The sequence below is a fragment of the Haemaphysalis longicornis genome, unplaced genomic scaffold (genome assembly GCF_048455015.1).
Source record: "Haemaphysalis longicornis isolate Haplotype H1 unplaced genomic scaffold, Haemaphysalis longicornis Haplotype H1 scaffold_140, whole genome shotgun sequence".
Classification (NCBI taxonomy): Eukaryota; Metazoa; Arthropoda; class Arachnida; order Ixodida; family Ixodidae; genus Haemaphysalis; species Haemaphysalis longicornis.
This window is the reverse complement of record NW_027526246.1, coordinates 286948-297712: the sequence shown is the minus strand read 5'-3', so window position 1 is coordinate 297712 and position 10765 is coordinate 286948. Positions and strand designations below refer to the sequence as shown.

The 10765-nt window shown below is 46.4% G+C and overlaps 1 non-coding gene across 1 annotated transcript; it reads left to right on the top strand.

The window, feature by feature from the left end:
• The first annotated feature begins 883 nt into the window (after positions 1-883).
• On the top strand, positions 884-956 carry Trnai-gau (transfer RNA isoleucine (anticodon GAU)). The gene has a single exon. It is a non-coding gene; the product is annotated as a tRNA-Ile (tRNA).
• The last annotated feature ends 9809 nt before the right edge of the window (positions 957-10765 follow it).

Sequence of the window (10765 nt, the reverse complement as noted above, 5' to 3'; positions counted from 1 at the left end):
TCAATGAAACGCTGGAATGTTTGTGCAGCGTTGCGGAGTCCGAATGGCATGCGCAGAAATTCTAACAGGCCGAATGGGGTTGTGATGGCAGTTTTAGGGATGTCTTCTTCTGCCACGGGTATCTGGTGGTAAGCACGAACTAAGCCTATCTTAGAGAATATTGTGAGCAGCGGCGATACCTGAGCAGCGGCGTTACCGAAATGAGCGCAATCCCGCACCAACGTCAGGAGCTACGTAAGAAAGCTGATACAGGTAGAGCGCGTGAAGCACAGCGAAGAAAGTGGAAGTTCAAGAACATACTTCTCTCTGTTCTGTCCAAGCTTTTTACCAGACATATAGTTAGCCGCATAGGTGACAGCCTGGATTCCGAGCAACCCAGGCAGCAGGCTGGGTTTAGGAAAGGGTACTCGACTATGAATCGTATTCGTGTTGTCAATAAAGTGATAGAAAAATCTGCAGAATACACTAAACCCATTTACATGGTATTTATAAATTATGACAAAGCGTTTGAGGCCGTACTCACCGCAGCACTAAAAAACCACGGAATGGAGGATACCTACATAAGACCTCTAGAAGACATATACAATGGATGTACGGGGAGGATAACATCTCCACAAGTAAAGCGAAAAATTCCCTATCCGGAAAGGAGTAAGACCGGGAGATAGTATTCGCCAAAACCATTCACAGCACGTCTGGAGGAGGTGTTTAGAACGCTTGACTAGGAAAACATGGGATTAAGGATAAATGGGGAATACTTGAGCCGTTTGAGGTTTGCCGATAACAGTATTGCTGAGTGAGACTAGCCAACACCTGCACACAATGCTTGAGGAACTACAATAAAAAGCGTGGATGTGGGTGGCTGGGCTGTTTCCTGGAAACAACCCCGCTTGTAGCGTAGTGGTTATCGCACCAGACCGATATTCTGGTGGTCGTGGGTTCGGGTCCCACCCTGCGGGCATTTTTTCACCACTTTCTTTCTGACTCAAAAAATTCATCTGTTTCTATGACCTACCGCACTCCTCTTTGCTTTCTGAGGTTTTCTTGACTGCCAATCTTTATTCTGTATTAATTCACAGAGCCCCTCATTTCCCATTTACTGATTCGCTATGGATATATATATATATATATATATATATATATATATATATATATATATATATATACAGCGTAGCCCGGTTATAACGAAGTAAGCGGGAATCTGAAATTTCTTCGCTATAACCGCTTTTTCGCTATATCTGGACTATTATAAGACCGCTATAATTGGGACGGGAAATCAAGATCACTTCGTTATAACCGCTATATCGCTGTAAGTGGGTTCGTTATAAATGGGCTACACTGTATATATATATATATCGCAGGACAATATTTCTTGGACACCGGCAAGTCGTAGTAGAAAAAAGAAAGACAAACGTCGAAAAAGGAAAAGGTTTACCGTTCCGGCCGAGGGACCGGCCTTCGTCAGAAACGACTTCGTTTCTGACGAAGGCCGGTCCCTCTGCCGAAACGTTAAACCTTTTCCTTTTTCGACGTGTGTCTTTCTTTGTTTCTGCTATATATATGTATATATACATATAACAAGGCATACGTAATATATTTTGGAAAATATAGCGGCGGAAAACTTCTATTCGAAGCTGTTAAACATTTCAAAACATCAAGAACACGTGCCATTTACTAGCTAATGCTAAAACTTTATCAATACGCATAATGAACACAACAAAAACCAGCCGATGCTGTGAAAAAAAACCACTTCTTAGTACCGATCTTACTAAACATTCAAATCTTTTTGGACAAAAAAAACTTTCTTGAGACACTGAAGTCTCTTAACGACCTTCCAAAGGGAAAGCATAATTGCACAGAGAACAGGCAAATATGTCATTGCCCTCAGGCGGCTGTTGTACTTGTCGCTGACCCGACTTTTGGCAAATATGTCATTGCCCTCAGGCGGCTGCTGTACTTGTTGCTGACCCGACTTTTCTTAGTTGGTATGTGAAATGCGTGGGTGGGTATTTTCTATCACACTAAACCTAAAATCGGAACGACAGATTAGACTTTGCACGTGGCCAATCTTTACCAGGGGGCGACAATTTGGTTTGGTATGAATTGAGCCCTAACACTACCTAGCCGTTATTTTGAGCGTTACAACGCGCGGAGCGACGTAAAATTCGTTCATGAATTTCCTGGTGGCGGTCGATGGCATTGGCCCTCAGAGTGTGACGTTAGGGTTAAGGCGGGCCACTCACTAAGTAACGACATCTACTCAGCCCCTTAGGCAATGTTTCCCCTTGCACATATTTTTCCTTGCGCTTGTGCGTCGGGTTCATTTGTTTGCGGCCAGAAGTTCATTAGACGATTCATATTGAGAAGCTAAGAATGTGTCCTATTAGCTTCTTGGAAGAAGCTTGAAACACGGAAAGAACGAATTTCGAGTATCGCCAAAGGAAGCCATAATGTTTAGGCAAATAGAGGACCTAAACAGGCTGACGTGTACCTCTAAAGGTGCACTTTGAGTGGCAGACAGGTAGCATACATGCGTTTCCTACTCAGCACAGCCGGCCGTAATCTGATCTTGCTATGGGGGTTTTATCACAGCAGAAACCGACCCAAATCACACAAAACCACCCGGACTGAAATAAATAAAGGGCAAAACGAACCTGAAAAGGCTGAAGCAATGCATTGTTAAAATAAACACAAATTCTCACTGAAGCCAGCTTAGCCAGCTTTTTTTCTGATATATATTGAAAGGCGAGACCAATCTAAAGCGGACACAATCACAAAAATTGGAACAAAATTGGGAACCAACATAACAGCAAACAACCACTGGTTTTAAAAATATTCAGCATAAATAGCCGCAACGGACCTAAGAGAAGCAAAATCACAAAAACGTGCAAAAAGCAGCAGCTAAAACCGACCTAAAAGTAGTGAAATATCTAAAATGCCATTTTTTATGCATACAGGTGTCGCAAATAAATTATATGCGTGATAGAAATAGTAATCTTCAAGGTTGACAAACCTTTGAAAATGAAAAAAAAACAGCGTTAACGGTAATAGAACACTGGTTTAGATGTTTTCTTCGCAGGGCAGAACCAAACGGGTGTGAGCGATTAGGCTCAGTGCTGGAAGCACGTGGACATAGCTTCAAGGATCCCCCTAGATGGCGTCATGCGTAATTTTGGTTGTGCTGACTAGCAAACGCCTATACGCATATGGGTAGAGTAGTGGATAAGACGTGTGGCAATATGACAGCGACCATGAAGAGAAGACGGTGACGGAGCTTGCAGGAACGGATCGGATGCGTGGGGCCGGGTAGCGAGTGCTACCATCATTAGTGTTTTCGAACGATTTTTGCCGCTGAAGGCGTACTAAGGTGGCCCTCTCTCTAACTCGCCCGCTCCTATGTTTTCAACACATTGGTGCCGCGCGTAGGCCCCCTTCCTCGAACAAACGTGCTTATTGGCAGTCTTATGGACAGTCTAGTCTTATTGAGAGACTTCAATAATTCCGGCAATAGGATTCATACCAGTGCTCTTTCACGAAAGCGCACGGGCTAGGCTACAGAGCGCTCTTATTGAAGACTATAGGCACAGCCTAGACGCGCAAAGGAGGGACCCAAAGGGAAGAGCGGGGAATGCAGCAAAAATTGTCTGGCGTTGGCGTTGCCGACAAGAGAAAGTCTGTTTTCAACCATCATCGGTACAATTAGGTAGATTTACAATAACTCTACCATTTACAATAACCCGGTAACCGGCCATTTCACACGACGCGGCCTCCTGCGTCGTTTCCGGGGACCACGCATCATCAACAACCGTGACTGCTGCACCACAGGAAACTGCAAGCGTGCACACAACCGGACAACACGACGTTGCTGAAAAGTGGGAGGGACTGCTCGCCTACAAGAATCCGCAGAACCAGAAGAATCTGGTTAACCGACGAAGACGGCAGCCACCGCCAGAGGTTTCCTGGACTGAGGAGACCTACCACCACGGACCGGCAAGGACCAAGTCCTAGCTAGTCTTTTCAGACAATAAACATTTCTCTCTCTCTCTCTCTCTCTCTCTCTCTCTCTCTCTCTCTCTCTCTCTCTCTCTGTCCGGTGGCATGCGACAGGCATGCATTCCCATGCCTGCGCGAAAGAGGCCCTGCGCAGGCCGCGGGTGCCCAGGGCATGAGTCATCAACCGGGGTGCTGTTTCGAAATCCTCTGCTAAGAGGCGTGGCTGTTGGGAAATCGTGTGCTAAGCGGGTCGCCCTTCGTGCGCGGGCTCCTAATTGCTACCATTGTCCTTCAATCCTTTTCGAAAAGCATTGCTACTGCTGCTACTCATGACGGTTCGCGTTACCATATGATACCGGACTGGGATATCACATTGGCGCAACCATGACACACGTTTTGTCTCGTGAGGAATTAGTCACTAGTGGGCTTCGAGTTCCTTGTCTCCCACACGCATGCGAATAGCCCTACAGGACGGGTCAGCAAAAGTCTGTGAATAAGACTGCTCGGAGCAGGCTTATTCGGACTTATCGCAATCTTATTTAGAATCATTCGCGGTCTTATGAGTTTCCGGAAAGCGTATTATAGCCTAGGCAACATAAGACCCCAAATAAGTCTGCCAATAAGATTAGACGGCGAACGAGTCTATCTTATTGGGCTTCGAGCAAGCGGACCAAGGACGTGGAATCCTACCATTAATAGCCGCATCGTACAGCGAGCCTCTTGATGAGAAAAAGGGCCAGAAGGCCAGTGGATGAAGCCCAGCCAACTCGCAGCAGCGTCGGAAATTCTTCATGGATACCTGAAACTGAAACATGCGGACCTTAGGGCAGAGGCAACAAGAGTGAGGATCTGCCTAAAATTATTGATGTTCCCAACACCAATCTCCACAGGTGAGCTCAACGATAAACTTGGCCTTCTAAAGGTGGAAGAAGCATCACTTGTCGCATTAGACCAAGTGATTATGCAGCGATTTGCCCCAATGACTTGGAGGATGAAATGACAACAGTAAGCAGCTATCTGTTGTCGATTGCCCTCATGAAGTTAAGGGCTGCTGAACGCCTTCTTTCTAGTGCTACGCCCACCACGCAGACGTCAGGCACACCTGATGTGAATGATGAAATGGCACATTCACGAGCTCAAGTCAGGATTCCCTAGGGTAGAACCCTAGGGAATCATGAGAAAGTGCAGAATGGTCTGTCTTTAGGAGCGAGTTCGAATCCACAATTTATTACAATTAATCGCTTCCAGACGTGGATAAATTGAAGTACTTGCGCGGCTACCTTAAAAGAAACACGAAAATTACATCAGTTGATTACCAACTACAAACTCATGATACGAAACCTTGCTTGACCTGCTAAAGGAACGATTCGGACGGAGAGGGTTTATAATTAACGACCACGTCAGCAAGCTCCTAAATATCCGAAATGTTGAAGCTTGTGATGACTTGCAAAACCTGCAGAGAATGTATCAAGATGTGGAAGCTAATCTGCGATCTTTGAAACATTTCGGATTCTACATTCATGCCTATGGTGTACTTCTGAAGACAGCACTAATCCGAGCCCTGACAAATGAGCTTGTACAGAAATACAATCAACACCTGCTCGCGAAAGCCTGTACGCAAGGGCAAGGTGACCGACAGGGCGATTTGCCTTCTCCACATTTTGAATACAGAGGTACTTAGCTGAGAATCTGCAGAAGGGATGACTCAAGTTACAAATACTCTCCCTAGAAGCCAATAGAAAGAAGCCAGAACAGCGACATCTTCCAAGGTTCTGCATTTATGCTGGCGGTGCATTAGAATTTTGGTACCTGCCTTCTTGCGAAGTAGAAGATCATACGACAGATACCTGCATGGCTCAGCTGACGATGGAAGAAAAAGAGGGTCAGACTGCAGACACTGGGGTGCTGCTTCCGCTGCGCTAAACCATTTCTTCGCACCAAGGATTGTAGGGCGGAGCTACGATTACGCTGCGTAAACTGCAGGGGACACCACATATCATCGATGGGCGACTCAAACTAGAAGCGTGAAATATCGGAGATGTCAACCACTGTTTCCAGCGCGACGTCTGAATAGAAAGAACGCACAGTTGTTCCGCAGCCAGCCCTTTGTGCAAAGGGCACTGGCAATAAACATTTTGTTAAAATAACTTTTCATGAAGGCAGCCAGCCCAGTTTTATTACAGAAGCCCAATCGAAAATACTACGAACTGCATCAATTGGTCACGCAATGGTAACTACGTCTAGGTTCTGAAACACAACGTTTTATGAAAAAACATACTAGAAAGTTCCAGTCACTATGTACAGTCAGTACGACAACCGACCGTTGGACGTTTGGACGTCCAAGCACTTGGAGTGCCATAAATGTGTAAAGACCCTTATCGTCAAATAGACTGCCACGCACTCCCTTCGCTGACGTTATCACCTTTGACATCATTCCTGACCCAGGCATAAGCAGTCTCATTGGAGCGAACTTTTCCTGCACATTCGTCACCGGCGACATCAAGTGTTTGAATGACTCCCTAACGGCTGTAAAATCGCCGTCGGGAAGACTGTTCAGGAAGAGATCGCCGCGTCGCCAACAGTGTCAGACCCACCGCGGTGGCTCAGTGGCTAAGGCGTTGTGCTGCTGAGGACGGGGACGCGGGTTCGATTCCCGGCTGTGGCGCCCGCTTTTCTTATTCATTATTCATTCATTCTATATTTATTCCCTTTTTTACAGGAAGCTGTTTGAATAGCTTGACGGGGCCCCGACCCCCTTTTCGTTGACAGCTTAGCGGAGAGAGCTTAGGTTACACGCACAATTTCAAAAACACATTGCATACTACCACTTCATGCAATAACACAGAAAATGAGGTTCTTTCACTTAAAGAAAACTACAACAACCGCACAAACAACAAAAGCAGAGAAAAAGTACAAAAATCACAACTTGTGCTCACAAAACCATCTAATGTTAAGGTTTGCATTACATATGGGGTCAAAGTTTTCTTTAATTAGTTTATTTAACAGAACAGGCAGTGTGCACCGTAAAGATTGTTGAACATAGTAAGCGTGTGGCGTCGGCACTATCCATCTCTCCATGTGACGTGTTTGTCGAACATGGGTGTTTTGTCGCAGTTGAGCTAGCAAGGTTAGGACATTTTCATTACACTGTACAAATCATTTGTAGATTACCAACAGCCTATAATTATACAAAGAGTCCACTGAAAGAATGTCGTACTTCAAAAAAAGGTTTTTAGTGGGATGAAGGAAGTGAACGTTAGCTATGTAGCGAACAGCTGTTTTGTAATAGATGTAGCTTTGTCAAATTAGACACGCCCGTCTGACTGCAAGAAAACAACGAGAATACTAAGGAGTTGTGCAATAGAATCTTCACTTTTACAGGACAAATGTGCCTCATTCGAGCAATAATTACAACAGCACATGACGCTTTTAATTGTACATACTGAATATGCTCGTTCCACGTTAACTGTTTTGAAAAAATCCCTCCGAGGATTTTTACAGAATCGACAATCTCTATCAGCGTACGGCCTAAGTTTACACTTATTGTATATGTAGGCGAAAAAATTGTAGATGGAGGCGAAAAGCAAAAACGCCCGTGTCTACGATATTTCGGCGGACGTTAAAGATCCCCAGGCGGTCAATGTTAATCCGGAGCCCTCCACTACGGCGCGCCTCTTCGCCTGCGTTGCGTCGGCGTTTTAAACCCTACAATCAATCAACCGTGTCAGAATGAAATAAGCAACGAGCCTTCACGTGCCCACCGGGTTCCAATGCGGCCCGGTTTTGCAGGACGTGCCGCCAACGACGCTGACACAGACCATCATGCAACAAATGCACATGGCACCAATACGGATGATGGATAGCAATATTCAGCGACCCCTTATAGTTACGACGCAAGAGGTACCGCGGTTCGAGGAGGTTTGCCCGATGCAACAGAACGTCAATAAAATGTATGAAGACATGCGCGACATGTCGGCCAAGGTGCAGGCACTGAAGTACGAAACAGCACGGCAGCTTGAGCTCTTTAAAGGTACACTAAAGACAAAGCTGGATTCGGTCTGAATATATAGATTGACGTTCCGAGAAAACGAATATACCCGTCTATGGGGCAATACCTTTAAATTAATATCGTAAATAATCATAACGTATCAGTTGTCCAGCAAAGATGACTTAAACGGTGACTGAGCGGATGTGCCGAGGGTCACGTGAGGAACAACTGAACAAGAAGTGAGCACGAACGCTCTCAGAAAACACGTAAAATTTTTCTTTACACGTTAACTTCCGTAAGCGATAAACAAAATTATAAATATACAGGTATAATTCAAGCCGTCCTGACATTCGCGAGCTGCCAAGCTGTGGCGCCGGTGATGGTTGCGAGGGTTATTGCAGGTTCGGCGTAGTCACATGCCTACTGCTCCCAACTCTACGTGTACCAAGGCTGCGCTACGTAACCCATCTGTCCAGCCGTAAATTTGAATGTCGATTAGGTTATACAATTCCCCCGCTTGAAAATCAGCAAACAAGCATACCTTTGAAGATTCAACAGCACATGCGAGTGGCCCCAATACCAAGAAATATTCATCCGGAGTACAAGGCAAGAAGAATGGCCCGAGCACAAACCATGTCCGCCAGATACGCAAACGACCTAAATACCTGCTATGTGGACGCATCCCCTTATCCGTACAATCCCGCCCACGTAACTTGTGTAGTGAATCTACGGGGGAAAGAAATCACATCCTGCACAGTCAATACTAATGCGATTAATACTACCGAAGAAGCAGCGATAGCCCACGCCATCGTCACTGCCCAATACCCAATCACCATACTCACCGACTCTCAGGCAGCTTGCAGAAATTACGTACAAGGTCGAACTTCTGAAACAGCACTTCGTGTTTACGGCACTTTATATAGTTTGGGTGCCAGGACACGAATCGCTTGAGGAGAATAAGCCGGCTCCTGCCGCTGCCCGCGCTTATATACACAGGGCCGTTTCTTTCACGGGGCAGTCACCATCTCTTCCACCTAACCCGCAACTTGTATTGCGCTACACAGATATCTTGGCAGACTACCGACACAAACTGCACATTTTCCCCATTCCACACCAACAACTCGCAAGGGATGAAGCAACAACATTAAGACGACTTCAAACTAACACGTATCCACACCGTACCCTCCTTCATGCCATTTATCCAACAGACTATCAAACCACCTGCAACTACTTCCCAGCGCCTGGTACCCTATACCATCAGGTGTGGGAGTGCTAAACACACCGGACCTGCAACCCATCCCCAACCTCTCCATATAACAGGGAATGGCGCGGTTCATCAGCAAGGACCCTACGCTCCAGCTCCACCTGGTGCAATGGGCCCGCGCAGGGAGCCGCAGCCAGGGGATCCCGGGCTAGGGATGCCCTCCACCGGGCTGGTGCCCTAAGAACTGCACCTGTTGTGGTCAATAGAGATTTTATTCATTTATTCTTGGAATTTTCGGGTGACAGTGCACACGCACGCCTGCATAGTAATAGCACGCAAATGCACACGTACTGTCATTCAGGTGCTCGTACACCGGAGTACCTCGTGAACTCATACTTCTAGCGAACTTTAACACAGGACGAAGAAATAAAAGACGAAACACACGCTATACTTCAACTTGGTTTATGCAAAAACGGAACAGAAAAACATGCATATACGTACATTATTCGAAAAAAACAAACAAGCACAGAATTCTGCGGAAATGAATCGGTGCAATGTTTTCACTCGCTCTTATCACTTTTGCATTGAAGCTCAAACAAGGCCTCGTCAAATTACAGGACATGATCTTTACCGACACGAATGCACACCAGTCGCCGATGGCGCATGAACAAGGGACACCCCTTTTTCTCACCAAAAAGTGGATTTCTCTTGTTGAAAGTGCCAAAGATGGAGCACGGACGCAGTTCTCGCCCTCCCTGTTAATCACAAAAGCCTCGAAGTCTTCCCTATCAGTTTGAGAACGACATCTAAACAAGACACTCTTCTACATGAATTTGGGAGTGCACCCACACCTACGGCAATGGTCAACAAGGTGGCCAGCTCTCATCTGCGTACTCACAGCGGCGCGGTGCTCCCTCAGCCTATCATTGAGGCACCTGCTGGTTTGACCGACGTAGCACCGTTTGCAGTCCAGAGGGATCTGGTAAACCATTCCCGTCACGCATTCCACAAACTTTCTTGCATGTTTTGCGACGCAGCAGGGCTTGTTGGACCTCTGGGTCCGCCAGCTGTTGCGCGATGCTCAGGAAGGGGAGCGACACATCGTGATACGATGACGCTTTAATGGAAACTAGAAGAAGAAGTGGCGCGAGCCAACGCAGCCACGAGAGCATGCGGCACCTCGTGAAGAGGATGATGAAAATGATGATGATCAGCGTCGTCTGCTAGACGGGGTGAAGACGAGGAAGTCACAACAGTCTCCCCCGCCGACAGATGACGCTAGGTGGCTTCCAAAGGGTGGAGTAGCTGTACGGGGCGCTTGACGGTAGTGCCGCAGGGCAAACGGAGATAGCAGGATCTGACAATGCCGTCTCGTCCGGCGATCAACTCTTCGATTCGCGCCAAGGTCCACAGTTGTCTTGGACGCTGTCGTTCACCTAGTAGAACAATACGGTCCTTCTTCAATAAATCTGTCCTTTTAGCTTTGTTGGATGAGAAATTCCGAAGCTCATTAAGGTACTCTTTGAACCAACGTGACCAGAAGGCTTGCAAATCTTCTTCTCTTTTGCGCCAAAGATTCTTTA